Consider the following 18,252-nt stretch of genomic DNA (forward strand, 5'->3'; position numbering starts at 1 on the left):
ATAATGTTAATTCTAAATAATGTTTATGCTTTATTGAAAAGTATAAACAATGCCCATTTTTAGAAGAATTGATGGACTCTTAGCAGTCTAAAATCAATTCCTGATGATTCCTCAGAATAGAAATTTTCCTGTTTATATAATGTAGTGAAACTATCCAGAGGAACTTGCCCCGTGGGTGCTTTTACAACTAATAAAATAAATGTTCTGTTGGTAATTTCTTATCATTTTATGGAAATAAATGGGTGATACATATTTCTTCACTGACTGAGTTAGGTTTACTTGGAAAGGGGAAGAAGATATATCACAATTTAAATGCCCATGTGTACAGTGTGTATTGTGCTAATAAATTATAGAGAAAAATTAAAATGAAAACATAGAGGTGGTTTCTATGCTTCTTTGTAAGGAAGGATAAATTGGAAAAGAATATATGGGTAGATGATTATTTGGGGATTCATCCTGGGGCAGGTGGCTGCATCAAACTTCCTATGTGTGTCACTCTTAGAACAGATGGGCACCCATTGAAATAGCAGTTACTGCTTCCCAGACCCAGAATTTGGTCTAGGAACTGCTGGTTTCTTTAGACTTCTATTATGGGCACTCCTCATTTCCATAGGATACTAGAAACCACTGCAGAATTGAAGTTTTCTAGCTGATTGGAAAGAAGTAATATATCTTGAATAGTCTTTGAACAGTTATTTTGTTCAAAATCTAATTTAAAGCAGAGGTAAAACATTTTTAGGAAATAGAGCTTAAAAATGTTTAATTGCTTAGAAGTAATTCTAGATTCATAGGACATTGCAAAAATAATGAGAGGTCCCTTGTACCCTTCACCTTCCTCCAGTGGTTACTTAATACTACCTGATGTACAATACCAAACCAGCAATTGACATTGGTTCATTTTATATGTATTGTGCTGTGCCATTTAAGTATACATGTAGATTTAGGTAACCACGTCAGCAACAAGGTACAGATTCTGTCACCGCAAAGACCTCCCTTATGCCACCCACACAGCTGCCGCCATTAGTCTTTTTTCCATCTGTATAATTTTATCATTTTGAGAGTGTTTTATAAATGGAATCCTACATTATGTGACCTTTTTGCACTCAGCCTAATCCTTTGAGATTCACCCAAGTTGTTTTGTGTAACAGTAGTTTATTCCTTTTTATTGCTGAGTATAAGATTCTGTTGTATGGATGTACCATAGTTTAACCATTTACCTTTTGAAGGACATTTTATTTTCTCCAGTTTTGGGCTATTAAAAATAAAGCTGCTACTAACATTCATGTTCGTTTCTTTGTAACCAGGAGGCATTTGGTTACATGTGAGTGTGTATTTCGTTTTTAAAGAAACTTCTAAACCATTTTCCAGAGTGGCTGTTGCATTTTACATTCTCATCAGCAACGTAGGAAGGATTCATTTTCTTCATATTCTTGCCAGAACTTGGTATTGCCCTGTTTTTTATTTTAGTTATTCCAGTGGGTGCTTAGTGATCTCAGTGTAGTCTTAATTTGCGTTTCCCTGATGGCTGTTGTTGTTGACCATATCTTTTCATGTGCTTATTTGCTATCCAAATATCTTCAGTGAAATCGCTCTTCATGTTCTTTGCCCAGTTTCTAGGTGAATTTTTTTTAATGTTGAATTTTGATATTTCTGGATATATTCTAGATATGGATCGTTTGTCACATCTAGGGTTTGCAAGTATATTTTCCTATACTGTGTCTTGTCTTTTCATCTTTTTAACAGGGTCTTTTGCAGAGCAAACAGTTTAATTTTGATGAATTCAAATTTATCCTTTTTTTTCTTATATAGATCATCCCTTTGGTGTCTTTCTCCATTCCCACCCTCCACTCCCAATCCCACACAACCATTAATCTGTTTTCTGTCTCTGTGGAATTGCATATTTTGGGTATTTTGTATAAATGGAACCATATAACACGTGGCCTTTTGTCTGGCTTCTTTCACTTAGCGTAATATTTTCAGTGTTCATATGTTGTATTGGAATTGATTCTTTTTATGGCTTAATTTATTTTTATGGATAAATAATATTTAGTTGGATGGATATACCACCTTTTGTGTATCTGTTCATGAGTTGATAGGCATTTAGGTTGTTTCCACTTTTTTGCCTATATTCCGATGAGTTGGTGTGTACCTTTTCATCTCTACTTTCCTCATACATGTTGTATGTGTGTGCATACACATACACACACACACACGCACACACACACACACTGCTGTTTGTGTGTATAGTTTTCTTTTTAATAGTGGAGTGACTCTTTTTATAATTTTTATAACTGTAGGATATTTGGGATATCATTCTATATCAGCACAAATAAATGATTCTCATTCTTTTAAAGGACTGTGTAATGTTCATTGTGGCTATTTAACTGATCCCACCCTGATAAACACTTAGGTGAGACTGGATGGTTTTCTGTTTTTCTTTCTTATGTAACCAGCTTTAACCATACTTACACAAGGGTCTTTGTGGTGCAGAGCTCATTTTGCCTACTTGGGGATTTTTCTTTTTCCTGTCATTCTTCATCAATCATTTATTCGAAAATACATGGATTATCTCCTTTGTGCTGGTCACTGGACTGTGCTTAAAACACAGGGAACACAAGTATTAGTAAAATGCAATTGCTGTACACAGGGGTTATCTTAATAAGTAAGACATACCTTTAAATAGATCATCAGAATTCAGTGTGCTAAGCACTAAGTGTGTTATTACCAGACTCAGCAAGTTAGCAACACGTAGGGAGTGGAGAGGATTCAATGAAAGGAGGTATTTGAGATGGATCTTTGTGAGGACAAATGGAAGTTCACTTGGCAAAATATAAAGATAACATTTTGATTTTTGAATTAGAATAGCAAGTTCAAAGAAAGGGAGAAGCATTAAATAACTGGGCATATTTAGGAAATAGCAAATAGTTTAATAATGACCAGCAGGAGACTTTTTGGCAGAGATTATAGTAGAAGATAAAGCAGGTTAAATAGACGGAAAGCAGATTATAGCAGTCTATAGATAGCCTTCTAAAGATTTTGGCCTTCATTTTATACACAAGTGGAAATTGTTGAAAAGTTTTAAAGCACACTTGTATTTTTTTATTTATAGTAGAATTTTAGAGTTGTGCTGTAAGTATTTTAGAACATTTCATCACTGCTCCAAATTTCCCACTTCTGCCCCTTGCTTTAGGTAACCACTGCTTTGGTCTGATTGTCTAAATTTGCCTTTTCTAAATATTTCGTATGCATGGAATCATATGATACATGGTATTTTGCAACTGGCTTCATTTACTTAGCATGTGTTTGAGGTACATTCGAGTTGTAACATGTGCCAGTACTTTATTACCTGATAGTATTCCATTGTATGATTATGCCACACTTTATCCATTCACCAGTTGATGGACCTTTGGGTTGTTTTCACTTTTGGCTATTATGAATAATACTGCTGAGAACATTTGTGTATAAGTCTTTGTATAGACACACATTTTCATATCTCTTGGGTATTTCCATAGAGGGAATTTTGGATCATATAGTGAGTTTATGTTTAACTTTTCAAGAAATTGCTGAACGGTTCTTCCAAGCGGTTGCATCATTTTATAGCAGTGTGTGAGAGTTCCAGTTTCTCCATGTCCTTACCAACACTTGGTATTGTCTGTCTTTTTTATTATGACCATTCCGGTGGGTATGTAGTGGTTTCTAATTATAGTTTTAATTTTTATTTTCCTGATAACTTATGGTGTTTATAATCTTTTCAAGAAGCACAGTTGTATTTTAGAAACAAAGGTACAGTGAAGGAGGTAAGAATGAAGGCAGGCTGCAGTGAAAGATGAGAGCCTGTACTAGGTGTGTATAGATATAAAGGAGACAGATTTTAAAGATATATCAGAATGGGCAGCATTTCTTAATTACCTCAATATAATAGATGAAGCAGAGGGAGATGAGATTAGTGCTTCCTAGATTTCCAACTTTGACAGTTGGATAGGTGGTGGTGCTGCTGTTAGCCATGCAAGTGAATATGAGTGCATAAACAATTTTTGTGCTGGTAGATGATGGCTTTTATATCACTTCCGTTCTCTTAATGTGCCACTGGAATAACTATTTAATATTTAGTACTTTGGAAATTTGTATTAGTTCAAGAGAAGGATCTGGATTGAGATATAATTTATTTTTTTTTTAATTTTTTTTTTAACGTTTATTTATTTTTGAGACAGAGAGAGACAGAGCATGAACAGGGGAGGGTCAGAGAGAGGGAGACACAGAATCTGAAACAGGCTCCAGGCTCTGAGCTGTCAGCACAGAGCTCGACGTGGGGCTCGAACTCACGGACCGCGAGATCACGACCTGAGCGGAAGTCGGCCGCTTAACCGACTGAGCCACCCAGGTGCCCCAGGATTGAGATATAATTTAGATGAGTTATCATTGTATAAATAAAAGTTGAATTCATGAAAGTAAATGGCGTATTGGCTTCTAAATCACTGTATTTGCTGGGTTACTTTTGGTAATTGAAAACTGGTTAAACAATAAAAAGATTTAATATAATAAAAAGATCCAACCTAGTTAAAACATTCAAGCATTATAGCATCACCAAGGACCCAGATTCTTTCTGTCTTTTGATGCAGCCATTCTTTTTTTTTTTTAATAATTTATCTTTTAATTTACATCCAAGTTAGTTAGCAGATAGTGCACCAATGATTTCAGGAGTAGATTCCTTAATGCTCCCTTACCTATTTAGCCCATCCGCTCTCCCACAACCCCTTCAACAACCCTCTGTTTTTTCTCTATATTTAAGAGTCTCTTATGTTTTGTCCTTCTCCCCATTTTTATATTATTTTTGCTTCCCTTCTCTTATGTTCATCTGTTTTGTCTCTTAAAGTCCTCCTACGAGTGAAGTCATACGATATTTGTCTCTTTCTGGCTGTCTAATTTCACTTAGCATGATACCCTCTAGTTCCATCCACGCAGTTGGAAATGGCAAGATTTCATTCTTTTTGATTGCTGAGTAATATTCCACTGTATACATATATCACATCTTCTTTATCCATTCATCCATTGTTGGACATTTGGGCTCTTTCCATACTTTGGTTATTGTTGATAGTGCTGCTGTAAACATTGGGGTGCATGTGCCCCTTCGAAACAGCATACTTGTATCCCTTGGATAAATACTTAGTAGTGTAATTGCTGGGGTGTAGGGTAGTTCTATTTTTAATTTTTTGAGGAACCTCCATAGTGTTTTCCAGAGTGACTGCACCAGTTTGCATTCCCACCAACGATGCAAAAGAGATCCTCTTTCTCTGCATCTTTGCCAACATCTGTTGTTGCCTGACTTGTTAATGTTAGCCATTCTGACAGATGTGAGGTGGTATCTCATTATGGTTTTGATTTGTATTTCCCTGATGATTAGTGATGTTGAACATTTTTTCATGTGTTGGTTGGGCATCTGGATGTCTTCTTTGGAGAAGTGTCTATTTATGTCTTTTGCCCATTTCTTTACTGGATTATTTGTTTTTTGGGTGTTGAGTTTGATAAGTTCTTTCTAGATTTTGGATACTAACCCTTTACTTGAAATGTTGTTTGCAAATATCTTCTCCCATTCCATTCGTTGCCTTTTAGTTTTGCTGACTGTTTCCTTAGCTGTGCAGAAGCTTCATTATTTGTTGGGTTGTCTTCTTAGGCCATCTCTTTCCTTATGGTCCTAAGATAGCTGCCTCATTCTGCTTGACAAACTCAAACCCAGAGTTGCCTGGAAAAAAAGGTTGGGGGATGGAAGGGGTTTTCACCCAAGTGTCTTTTTTTCATCATCCAGAAGCTCCCCAGCAATTTAGTCTCTTGTCTTACTGGCAAGGAGAATGGAAATTGCCACAATTGGCTTAGACCAGAGCTTTCCAAGCCTGGTGTTGAGAATCCTTTTCACATATCTTTTGGAGGGAGCTTTTCTCCCCTTGCCTTTTGGTTATCTGTTATAATTAAGATAGGTAAGGTTTTCTAGACAGGCTGGTTTCATATCATTGAGTTGTTGCTATTCAGTACTTCAGATCAGCTAGTATTTGTTGAAATCCTACTCTGTGTCATCAACTGTGCTAGATTCTAGAATACAACAGTGAATAAAAGCTTAGAGTTTGGTATGGAAATATGCTTAAGCAGAAGAGTGCTACATAGAATCGTGCACTGTAGTTCATTTGTATTGTGGGTTTAATACTGCTGTTTAAATCTTTGCTTTTATGGGAAAGGCATGTTAAGTTGTAAAATCATGCTTATATTCAATTTGTAAGTGATGTTTTAGAACACAACCCGTCCATAAGTTGACCCTTCCTTTCTGTGTGATGTGGTACTAACCTGCTTTATTATAGAAGTGCTTGATAGGGGCGCCTGGGTGGCTTAGTTAAGCATTCAACTCTTGATTTTGGCTCACGTCATGATCTCATGGTTGTGAAATCAAGCGCCATGGTCAGGCTCCATGCTGGGAGTGGAGACTGCTTGGGATTCTCTCCCTCTCCCTCTTCCTCTTCCTCTCCCCTGCTCTCATGATCTCTCTCTTCTCTCTCTCTCTCTCTCTCTCAAAAAAAAAATAATAATAATAATGCATGATAAACCTAAATTACACTGCTCATTTGAGTTACTTATAGCTAAAACTGTATTGTATTTTTCTGAAGCATGATGTTGGAATTTTCCAGTTAATGTACCAAAGATTGTAATATTAATGCATTTAGTTTAAGAGCCCAGCTGGAACGTTTTGTCAAATATTATTTTGTAGTGTGGTTTCTGATTTTTTAAAACGGTTATAAGAATGCAGTGATAGTGTTAACAGCAATATTTGTCCAACATTTGGGGTACTTTTTATGGTGCTTGGAGAGGAGAAATGAAGATGAGAAGGAGAGGATTTAGAGTGGTAGAAAGAAAAAATATGTTGTCAGTATTGCTGATTTTGTGAAGACTAGGAAATGACCACTTTCTGACATTTTGTACAAACTCAAAAGTAATCTTACATTTTGTCTTATGAGTATATTTATCAAAAGCATATGTACACTATTATTTCTGTAAAGCAAATCTTATATAGGAGTGAATGGTCGATGTCCTAAAACGTCGGAGTCAAAGATGACTATAATATCCTTAGTTCGTGTTTGTCACTGATGGGTTATGTATGGTTAGTGATCTTTTAAGTACCCCAGTGGTTTATTTATTTTTAAAACATTTATCTAATTCTCTTTAGAGAGAGAGCATGCGAGAGACAGCGAGCTCGTGAGCAGGAGAGAGACAGAAGATAAGGGAGAAAGAGAGAATCCCAAACAGGCTCTGTGCTGTCAGTGCAGAGTCCGACTTGGAGCTCGATCCTCCCACCGTGGGATCATGACCTGAGCTGAAATCGAGTCAGGCACTCAACCGATTCAGCCACCCAGGTGCCCAGTACCCCAGTGGTTTAAAGTTTAACAACTTTTGGGGTGCCTAGGTGGCTCAGTCGGTTAAGCGTCTGACTAGATTTCAGCTCAGGTCATGATCTCCTGGTTTCATGAGTTCAAGTCCCACATCAGTTTCAGCCCTGACAGTGTAGAGCCTGCTTGGGAATCTCTTTCTCCTTCTCTTTCTGCTCCTCCCCTAATCATGCTGTCTCTGTCTCTCTCAAAATAATTTTTAAAAAAGTTTAACAACTTTAATAATTTTGAGAACCATGAGGGATGTGTACATTTTGGTGGCAAATAAAGGTATTTTGTAAAGATAATGTGGGATTAAAATGCACTTTTCACATTTGTTTGCCCATATTTACCAACTTTGAAATTCTAACATTAGCTCAATCATAAAACATTAGAATATATCTAGAAGGGTTTGTTTTTCACTTATTCTATCATTAAGAAGCTCTGATGTGTTTTTAAAAGAATTATTTTTTCTTCAATGTGTTTTCCAGCACTAACAGGCTTGAAAATTTCAGACACAAAATTTTTGATGAAAGCATTATCATACTTGTTTAGTATTCAGTTTTGACTGGATCGTTATGGTTGTTAAACCCAAGTTCATAGTGCTAAAAGCCTGTGGTATATTACCTTGTAAGTTAAGTGATTAAAGCTGCACATGTTTACTGATTTCTGCTTATAGGACTGTAGCACTATATTGCAAAGGTTAGGGAAAGCTTTAGTTTATTCACACAGTTTTAGTTTGTAAAAAGTGATTTGCAGACCTGTACTGTGAAGCATATCCTGTCCTTTGATTAATCTTTTATTTACCTCTTAGTAGTAAGGTCACATTTACTTGGTTTTCATTAGTTGGTCTTAGATTCAATCTTTAGACAGTTATATTTTTTTGTCATTTATTTCTGCATTGAGAGGATGGAGGGAGGATAGAAAATTCGGGCAGGATCTTGGACTTTGAAGGTGGCATATTTCCAGATTCTTTAATTATGTATTTTTCTTTTTATTAACTTTAGACTTAGCCTAAAGCTTCAGTTCTTTTTTTTCACACCAAGGAAATGGTGGTGTAATAAATAGTGCTGTAATAAACAATGGTTGGTAAGTGGTTCACATGTTAATTTTATTTGATCCATTGGAAATAACCTGGTAGAATTAGAATCAAGCCATGTATTTTTAAACATAGTCATTTTGATGGATTGTTTTAACCTTTAGGAGAATAGGTTAATCTGAGCTTTGCTTAATATAAGTGATTGCCTTCCCTCTTTTCTTCCACACACACCATTTGGGAAGAATGGAGTTGTTGGCAAAGAGGGGCTTTTGAGGAAAATATTTGTCATTTCTAAAATGGAAATACAATGCATTTATTTTTTGATTATATAAGGGAAATTTTTTAAGACTGTGAACATCTCAGAAAAACAAAATCCTAAACAGTGTATCTCCATTCCTGCCCTCTTTTCTCTAAGTGGTATTCTAAGAGTTGTATAGTCCTGTCAGTACCCTGAAAAACGTTAGGGACCAGTTAAGTTGTAGGTAACCAGTGCATTGTGAAGACAGTAAAAGCTCTTAAATGCAGACAAAGCATTGCTAATTGCTTTCAGGGTCAGTCTGTCTTTAGTTGGACCATGAAAGATTTAGCATGGTCCTATGGCAGCCTGTCTGCTGAGTGGAGACTCTTGTCTTTAAGAAAGCCTGCTATCTGATATGCTAGACAGTTTCAGGTTGCCCAGTTTACATGAATTCAGTCATTATTGCCAAGACTATTAAACCTCAGTGTGACACAAATGATACTTCTAAATGCACTTGAAGACAAAGGCATTTTGACCTTGCAGTGGGACATAGGTAGTGTTCATGCAGCTTAAAATTTTTCCTTTTACAATATGAAACAGAATACCTTGCTATTTGAAGTTTCAGTTAAAAGATACATTCAACAAAATTATTTTCAAGATCTCTAAGTAAACAACACACTTCTTTAAATAGATTTAAATTTTTCATTGTTTCCCTCTTCCAGATTTGTGAATTTTGTCTCTTAAGGCAGCAGGGGAACTGAATGTCAGGGGTCACATAGTTGTAACCCATCCCCTGGGCTTAGACCAAGCGATGCGATTCATTCCTGACCCCTCCAGTTCCTGATATTCTAGGGGAAAGCTTGACTGAAATGAAAACTGCTTACAGAGATTTTGTGATAAAAGTGAAAATAGGGATATTAGCTGGGTGGTCAAATATAGTTTTGCTGACATAGGGGTTTGAATGTTGTAGAATTATAGATTTTAGTGTTGCTTCTAGCTGCTCCTGCTTTTCCAGTTTAAGATGTGATTTTTTTTTTCAAAAGTCTAAGCTGATACAGAAATTTTACACGTGAGTAACTTTTTCCACAGAACTACTGTTATCTTTGCAAAGTTGAAAATATGCAAAATGGGAAACTTCTTTGGGCAGAGGTTGGGAAAATGGTAAAGCAATAGGTTAAAGTACTTTAGAATTTTCATTGACTTTACATTGAAAATGTATAGTTTTACACAGGACATTGTTTTAGTATTGCTTCTGCATGTTTCTTTTAGTCTAAATAAGTTCTTTTTTTTTTTTTAACAGATTTATGAAAATATGCATCAGTTTAATACTGTCTTGGAATTCATGAGATGGAAGCATAGGTCAAAGCTGTTTGGAGAAAATTGGAAGTACAGTTTTATCTAGCCACATCTCTGAGGTAAGAAAACGACTTTTAAGAAAATAATTAGAATTATATGAAAATTCTCATTTTCTTAACAGTTGAAAATAGTCCTTCTGTATCAACAGTAATTTCTGACTGGATGTTGGAAAGAGATGATGATGCCCATGCATTCTGTCTGGATAGTACGGATAATGTTGGGCAGCATCCATAGCAAATATAAGTAATTTTTCAAATCTAAGTTTCCTGAGTTTATTTATTTATTTTTAAAGTTTATTTTTATTTATTTTGAGCTAGAGATAGAGAGCAAGTGAGGGAGGGTCAGAGAGAGAGGGAGACAGAATCCCAAGCAGGCTCCATGCACTCAGCACAGAACCCCAAGTGGGGCTCAAACTCACAAACTGTGAGCTTATGACCTGAGCTGAAATCAAGAGTCAGACATTTAACTGACTGAGCCACCCAGGCACCCTAAGTTTTCTAAGCTTAAGGAAACATTAAAATTAATGTTTTATTGTCTTATTGGTCTCTTCATTTTGTCATTTGTTTACATACAACACATATTTTTGTACATCATGTTTCAAGTCTTAGCATATTGTAAGGGAGATACCATAAAAAAAGCAAAGTATTGCCTTTTTTATTCTTTTTGTTTGTTTCTTTAGAGAGAGAGAGAGAGAGCACATGTGCATGGGATAGGGGCAGAGAATGAGAGAGAATCCCAAGCAGGCTCTATGCTCAGTGTGGAGCCTGACGAGGGGCTTGATCCCACGAACCTCAAGATCATGACTGAGCTGAAATCAAGAGTCGGATGCTCGGGGCGCCTGGGTGGCGCAGTCGGTTAAGCGTCCGACTTCAGCCAGGTCACGATCTCGCGGTCCGTGAGTTCGAGCCCCGCGTCGGGCTCTGGGCTGATGGCTCGGAGCCTGGAGCCTGTTTCCGATTCTGTGTCTCCCTCTCTCTCTGCCCCTCCCCCGTTCATGCTCTGTCTCTCTCTGTCCCAAAAATAAATAAACGTTGAAAAAAAAAATTAAAAAAAAAAAAAAAAAAGAGTCGGATGCTCAACCGACTGAGTGACCCAGGCATCCCTATTCTTATTTTTAAAAATTAATTTTTTAAGGTATTGCGTTTTTTAAAAGAGCAGTTTTTAAAGAAAAAAATACTGTTCTGTTCATATTACGTCTTTTGCTATAGTTTTAAATGCTAAGCAAGATTTAGTAAAAAATGTTTAAAATATTCCTTCAGGTATAATTCTGACACTGTTACTGAAGGATGGTATCTTATTTTAATGGAGTTACTGCTCAGTGAATTGGGATCAATGAAGAAATTTATGAAGCAGAATTTGATGGTTTCGTGTTAACAAATAACCATCAGTATGGTAATGTCCTTAGAGAAATACCTTTCAGTGAGGTAATAAGTTACCTCATAATATAAAACTAGCTAGTTTTGGTGCTTTTATTAAAGTTCTTTTCAGCTCTTAGTTGATGACTGATTTAGGACTTTGCAATATTTAGAGAGATTCCAACATTTTATATTGAAAATTAAGTAGTCACTGTTTTGTGATTATACATTGTGTAACTGGAAAACATTACATTATTGAGGAAGGAAAGCATTCACATTAAGAAAAGGCTTTGTGATTCAGCTCTTATCAAGTTTTCTCTTTTTAAAAACATTTTTAGTGTTTTTTTTTGAGAGAGAGAAATACCTGACCCAAAGTTGGTTGTTTAACTGACTGAGCCATCCAGGCACCCCTCAAGTTTTCTCTTTAACATAAATCTAGTTAAGCTTTCAAATTAATATTTTTACTATTAAAATGTATATTAAAGGTGTTTTTAATGTTTATTTATTTTTGAGCGAGAGCAAGAGCATGAGAGGGAGAGGGGCAGAGAAAGAGGAGTACAGAGGATCCCGAGCCTGCTCTGCGCTGACAGGGAGCCCAGTGCAGGGCTTGAACCCATGAACTGTGAGATCATGACCTGAGCTGAAGTCCAACTCTCAACTGACTGAGCCACCCAGGCGCCCCAAAAAATATATATATTTTGAAGATCCCTCTATCATTCTTATCTCAGGATAGTGACAACAGTGTTTCTCAAAGTATGGAATGTGTGCTGCCAGTACTGTTCAGAATGATTTTAGGTCTTAACACAGGTGAATTTTTAAAAATATTTGCAGGGGTTTCTGGGTAGCTCAGTCAGTTAAACGTCCGACTTTGGCTCAGGTCATGATCTATGCTGACAGCTCAGAGCCTGGAGCCTGCTTTGGATTGTAATGTCTCTTTCTCTGACCCTCCCATGCTCACATACATGCCTGCACACACACTTTCTTTCTCTCTCAAAAATAAACATCAAAAATAAATAAGTAAATAAAAATATTTTCAGAGTTTTATATTTATTTTGATAACTTCCAATTCATAACAAGTACTGTTGACTTTTCCATTTAATATTGTGACAGTATGTTCGGACTGTGACTCAGAAACTCAAGTTAATCATATCTTACATTTACAGGAGTAAAATTACTTTGTTCTTTATAAGGTCCCTCAATTGATTTATTTTATTTACTTTCTTCTTGATCTCCACTCTCCTTGTCTCCTCCTGCCATAGGAAAGCAGTCTCATTTGTTTGCTATATGTCTTTGAATATGTCTTTGGTGTGTGTGTATGTATGTATTTAATTGACTTAGGTTTGGCTATATATAGTCTGCCCCTTTTTTCCAGTTTTCTTCACCACTAGAAAGTTAAAATCTCTTTGTTGCTGTGTATATGCTTGCTCACTGGTATTTACATTTAGGATCCCATAGTGTATTGCACCCTATTCTGCTGCTTTAAAGAGGGAATATGCTCTTGTTAAAGTGCAGGCTGTGGAGCCACATTGTTTTAGCCTGAGTCCTGACTGCACCACTTCTTAGTTTGGGCTCCTTTGAAAGTAGAGCCTGAGAAAAGGACTTACGACTAGGTAGTTTATTTGCAAGGTGATCCAAAGAAGCAGAAATGGGAGAAAGGGAAAGGTGAGAGAAGTTACATAAAGTGTGGTAAGGAGCCGGTTATCACTATGGGCAATCGTGGGGACCCTCTGAATGCGCCGTAGTATTGTCCCATCAAAGGACAGGGAGCTTGGGACATTTATCCACTGACTTTAATCATCTTTTTTTTTTTTTTTTTTTTTTTTTTGAGGTTTTTGTTATTTGAGGAATCTCTACACCCAGCAAGGGGCTCTAACTTATGACCCTGAGATCAAGAATCAGATGCTCTTCTGACCTAGCAAGCCCGGTGCCCCAATGACTTTTCATCTTCTGTTAGTTGAAGATTGCTCCTGGAGCTTTAACTCTAGCATTTGTATGGCTGTGCCTACATACTGCTGAGCAGTCTTCTTTAAGTTTGGAGAAAACACTAAGGAGCAAAACAGCAATGCCTTGGCTTATACTTGGTATCAGATACTGTCAGGCAGTGCATAGAGCTGTCCACCATAGCTATAATGAGGCCGGTAGGGTAAGGGGATGTGTTGCCAGCACCACAAGTGTTTGCTATAGCCTGTTTTTATTTCTCAGATTGCCTCATGTTCCATTAAGCCCACTTTGTCTGCTTCAAATTGGAGGCTGGTTGTAATCACTAAAAGAAATTTCCAAAACAAGAGGGTTAGTGGACCAAGCTGTAATCCCCAATCCTGTAGCTGATCCTGAGGCCATAATTGATACTCCTCATGAGGTGATCTATAAACCTTGGGATAGTGGTGCTGGCGGGATGATATACTGTGGGCAAGGAAGACAAAAGCATATCTGGAGTGTCAGTTCTATACCCACATGTGTCAGTGGCAGTGATTAGGCCACCTTCAGTAAGGAAGAACCCATGCTGTTGGGCCTGTGTAAAGCCTTCCTGTCTGTCACTGTGGCTCCTCCATTCATGACCCTGTTGGCCAAGCATTGAGGTGGCCCAGAGCAAAAGCTCACTGCAGTCAAGTGACAAGTTATTCCATCTATAGTTGGGAATGTAGTTAAATGCACCTCATTGTTAAATGCACCAAAGCATTGTTGGTGTTTTGTGGTGGGCATTAACGTAAGATATAAAGGTTGGCACTTTGGGCTCTTCTAGAACCATCAACATGCTTCTTCTCCAGGTTCCTTCTCTTTTATTTTCCACTTTTGCTCCTTCCATCACCCTACCCAATCAGCCATACCATTCACCACTCCTAAGGAGTCCATGTTTTTTCTTGTTTGGCCACTTCTCTCTTTGCCATGCCCACTGAGAGAATTTCTGCCTCCTCATTGTCTTTCAGAGTCATCCAAGTAGGGCTGTAGAGCAGTAGTCATTTTTTATCTGTCTTTGTCAGCCAGGACCCAGGTTTTTCTTTTTTGTCATTGGTTACCAGGAACCCACCATAAAGTTGTTGGCGTGAGCATAAGTAAAGACATCTGTTGTGATAAGAGTAGGTGACATGAGGTTCTGGACTTGTATTTACTAGTGCCCTCTACCACTGCCTAGGTACTATCACAAAAATACCATTTCTATCATATAATAGCTTGCTGCTTCACCTGACCTTGTGAATCATGGATGGGTAGCTCTGGTCACTAAATCCTTGATGTTCCATAGTTGGGTTCTCTACTGGGGCCCAATGTCATGCCAGGAGCTACAGTTTTCATACAGTGTTATGAAGTCATATCCTTGCCTCAGAAAATCTAGGGGTCTGTGCTCCAACTCTCCTATTGGAACTTGTCAGAGAATCTACCACAGATTATTTCTTGTACCTTTGAGTCTGAGCATCAGGGCAGCTTGTATTGGAGCTTGATCTGCTGAGAGCCTCTTCTCCTCTGCATCCTAATCAAAACTGGCAGCCTTCTATGTCACCCCAAAATTTAAAAAAAGTTTGTTAATGTACAGTCATCTTCCACTGAGCATTAATTCTCAATTAGGATATAAAAGGATTCACCAGAGATGGAGTTCCTCAAGGGAAGGTGCAGGACAAAGGTCATGATAAGGAATGCAAAGTACCCTTCTCAATGGGTCCTGTTCAGTGGCTCTTCAGTGGTTGTGGAGCTGTTCATGTTTGAGTTACTTAGGAGAAAAGCAGTAACTGATAAGCACATCAACTGCCCGCACTATAGAAACCCAGGGATGCTCCCCTTTCTTCACATTGACACATTGTCGTAATGGTGGTATCCTCTTTGAGCTGCTGTGACAGTGTCTTTGGGGCTGCAGTCCTGCATCGGTGTCCTTTTTGGCAGCTCCGGTACTTGGACATCCGTGAGTGTTCTTCTTTACTGAGAGGACAGACACCATCCTGGGGTCTCGCGTGTGCACTGTCACCCACTGTCTTCTGTTAGCTCTGCCTAAGTAGAAGCCACCTGTTCTCATTTTGAGCTTAGCCTTTCCTCTGGTTGTAGAGTTCCTTTTAAAACAAACTGCATTTTATTTTGCGCCCACTTATGGGGGTCTTGGGTTCCCTAAGCACTCATTTAGTTCTGGCTGTAGGTATCTGTTCATTGGCAAACCAGTCAGCATGGGAAGGCAGAATTGTTTCTGTCCTGTTGACTGATAACAGAGGAGTCAACAAATTGTTAGTGATTTCTTGGCACTCTGGGAGGAGTCCTCAGTGCTTCCAGGCACCGGCAGCTGGGAGATTCTTTAGCAAGGTAGCAGATCTGTTAGATCTAGCAGCTTTTTGAAACGCTGCATTGCAGAAAAGCAGTTACAGCTCCAGGCTTGGAAAAAAGATGTGCTCTGCCCTTACTGTTGGTATCTCCCTGGACACCACTGAAAATTTAGTCTTATTCCTACTCTCTGCTGTAGAGAGATCTAGAACTCATCCTGTAGATAATCTGTGGACCTTGCCCTCAGGCTCTTTGCGTATTATGCTACCCACCCCCTTCAAAGGGAGGCAGAACGTTTATTCCCATTGTCTTAAATTAGGACTAGCCCTCTCATAACTAAGATACCATTCTTCTTATTTATTTTTTTTTTTAGTGTTTATTTTTGAGAGAGAAAGAGAGTGAACAGGGAAGGGGCAGTGAGAGAGGGAGACACAGAATCCTAAGCAGGCTCCGGGCTCCAAGCTGTCAGCACGGAGCTTGACATGGGGCTCAAACTCACAACTGTGAGATCGTGACCTGAGCTGAGGTCGGATGCTTAATTGACTGAGCCACCCAGGTGTCCCAAGATACCATTATTCTTATTTTAAGTTGGTGGATACACTCCTGACTTAACTTATTTGGTCATTCTCCATTTTGGGTACTTTTGGGTTTGGGTTGCTGTCTATGTTATTGCAGCTATATGTGATACTGTGGGGAGAGCATGCCACAAGATTTCCAGTAGCATCTTTTCATATTCTGTAGTGACAATTCCTATCCTTACCCTCCATCTGAAATACTTGCTTCCTGCTCTCCTGTCTTATATTTTCACCTGTTTGTGAGGTATTTCCAATCTTAAGTATCTCAGAAATTCCAGTTTAACTCGAGCTCATCAGTTTCCTCCCTTTTCTCCCTTTCTTCCACCCCTTCCTTGCTCCTTCCCACCCAGTCTTTGTTTGTAAGGGACTAATAAGGAGGTCTGATAAGCTCATACTATATAAAATCTTGAACAGTGTACACCAGAGCCTGGGCTCCTCCTCACTGCCTCCCACCCCACTGCCTTCTTTATCACCCTCCCCTCCATCCCATTTCCAGCCTGTTGACCACCACTTTATAGTCAGGTTATGGTGTATTTAGGTATTCTACTTCCTCTTGAGTTAATTCTAGTATTTAATACCTTTCTTTAAAAAAATCATGCTTCATTTTCAGGTTTATTCTTATAAAATTATGCATAATGAGAATACTTGCCTCATTAGTACGACTTTTATTTTTTTATTTTTTTAATGTTTATTTTGTTTTTGAGAGAGACAGAGAGAGAGAGAGACAGTGCAAGTGGGGGAGGGGTAGAGAGAGGGGGAGACACAGAATCCAAAGCAGGCTCCAGGCTCTGAGCTGTCAGCACAGAGCCCAGTGTGGGGCTCGAACTCCCAAACCGCGAGATCATGACCTGAGCCAAAGTTGGACGTTTAACCGACTAAGCCATCCAGACACCCCGAGAATACTTGCCTCGTAAAGTTAGTAAGAAGATTAAATGAATTAATATATGTAAAGTATGTAGAATATATTAAATTTCTTATTTCATAGTACTAAAAAAATGTATGATGGGGCACCTGGGTGGCTCATTCTGTTAAGTGTCTGACTCTTGATTTCAGCTCAGATCATGATCTCACAGTTTGCGGGATCAAGCCCTGCATGAACACAGAGCCTGCTTGGGATTCTCGCTCTCCCTCTCTCTCTGCCCCTCCTTCACTCACACACACACACTCTGTCTCTCTCAAAATAAATAAGATAAACATTTTTTTTTTTTTTTAAGTATGATAAGAGGGTCACCTGAGTGGCTCAGTCGGTTGAGCATCTGACTCTAGGTTTCGGCTCAGGTCGTGATCTTGCAGCTTCATGGGTTTGAGTCCTGCATCAGGACCCAGTACAGAGCCTGCTTGGAATTCTCTCTGTCTCTCTGTCTCTCTCTCTCTCTCTCCCTCTCATTCTCACTCTCTCTCTCTCTCTCTCTCTCTCTCTCTCTCTCTCTCTCACTCTCATCCCCCCCACCCTCTCTGCCCCTCCCGGACTTGCGCTGTGTCTGTCTCTCTCAAAATAAACTTAAAGGCAAGTGTGATAAGTAAAAGCTAATAAACTTAGAGCTAAGATAATTCAAAACATGAAATAAGCCCGAAATATTTTAGGAAGAGGGCTTTTGAATATATGGAGATTCCCCTATTTCATGACTTGGATCTAAATTTCTTTTCTCTGATTATCTAGAAATCACCAGAGGTGATTATGGGAGTGAAGTTCCTTAGCTAGTACTTGGATAGAGGTAAGATAGAGATTACTGGATTGGTAGTTACTGGCTATAACTGTACGATTTGGAGATGCATTTTTAGATGCCAGCATACTTATAAAGAATATTAGAGTATGTTATGTGGTTTTTATAGTGAATTTAACTCCTCAATTATGTTTCTCTTAAGAGATTAATATAATTTCTTATTCCTTTTATTCATTTATTGAGCATTTATTGCTTTGTTTAGTTATGTGCCAGAAAATGGAGATTACAGATGCTTCAAGATAAGTCAAAAACTCACCCGACTATATAAGTCTTTTAATGGGAGGAATCATGTCTGTTTCATTTACTGTTGTGTAATCAGC

At 38.2% G+C, this 18,252-nt stretch overlaps 1 protein-coding gene across 1 annotated transcript in view; it reads left to right on the forward strand.

The window, feature by feature from the left end:
* BMPR1A (bone morphogenetic protein receptor type 1A) overlaps positions 1-18,252 on the forward strand; it is a 138,787-nt gene that overhangs the window by 69,961 nt on the left and 50,574 nt on the right. The window contains exon 2 of the mRNA XM_043596780.1: positions 9,984-10,098. The gene's annotated coding sequence lies outside the window, so the exon portion shown is untranslated. The remainder of the gene's footprint in view (positions 1-9,983; positions 10,099-18,252) is intronic.

This window comes from Prionailurus bengalensis, chromosome D2 (assembly GCF_016509475.1).
Source record: "Prionailurus bengalensis isolate Pbe53 chromosome D2, Fcat_Pben_1.1_paternal_pri, whole genome shotgun sequence".
NCBI classification, from domain to species: domain Eukaryota; kingdom Metazoa; phylum Chordata; class Mammalia; order Carnivora; family Felidae; genus Prionailurus; species Prionailurus bengalensis.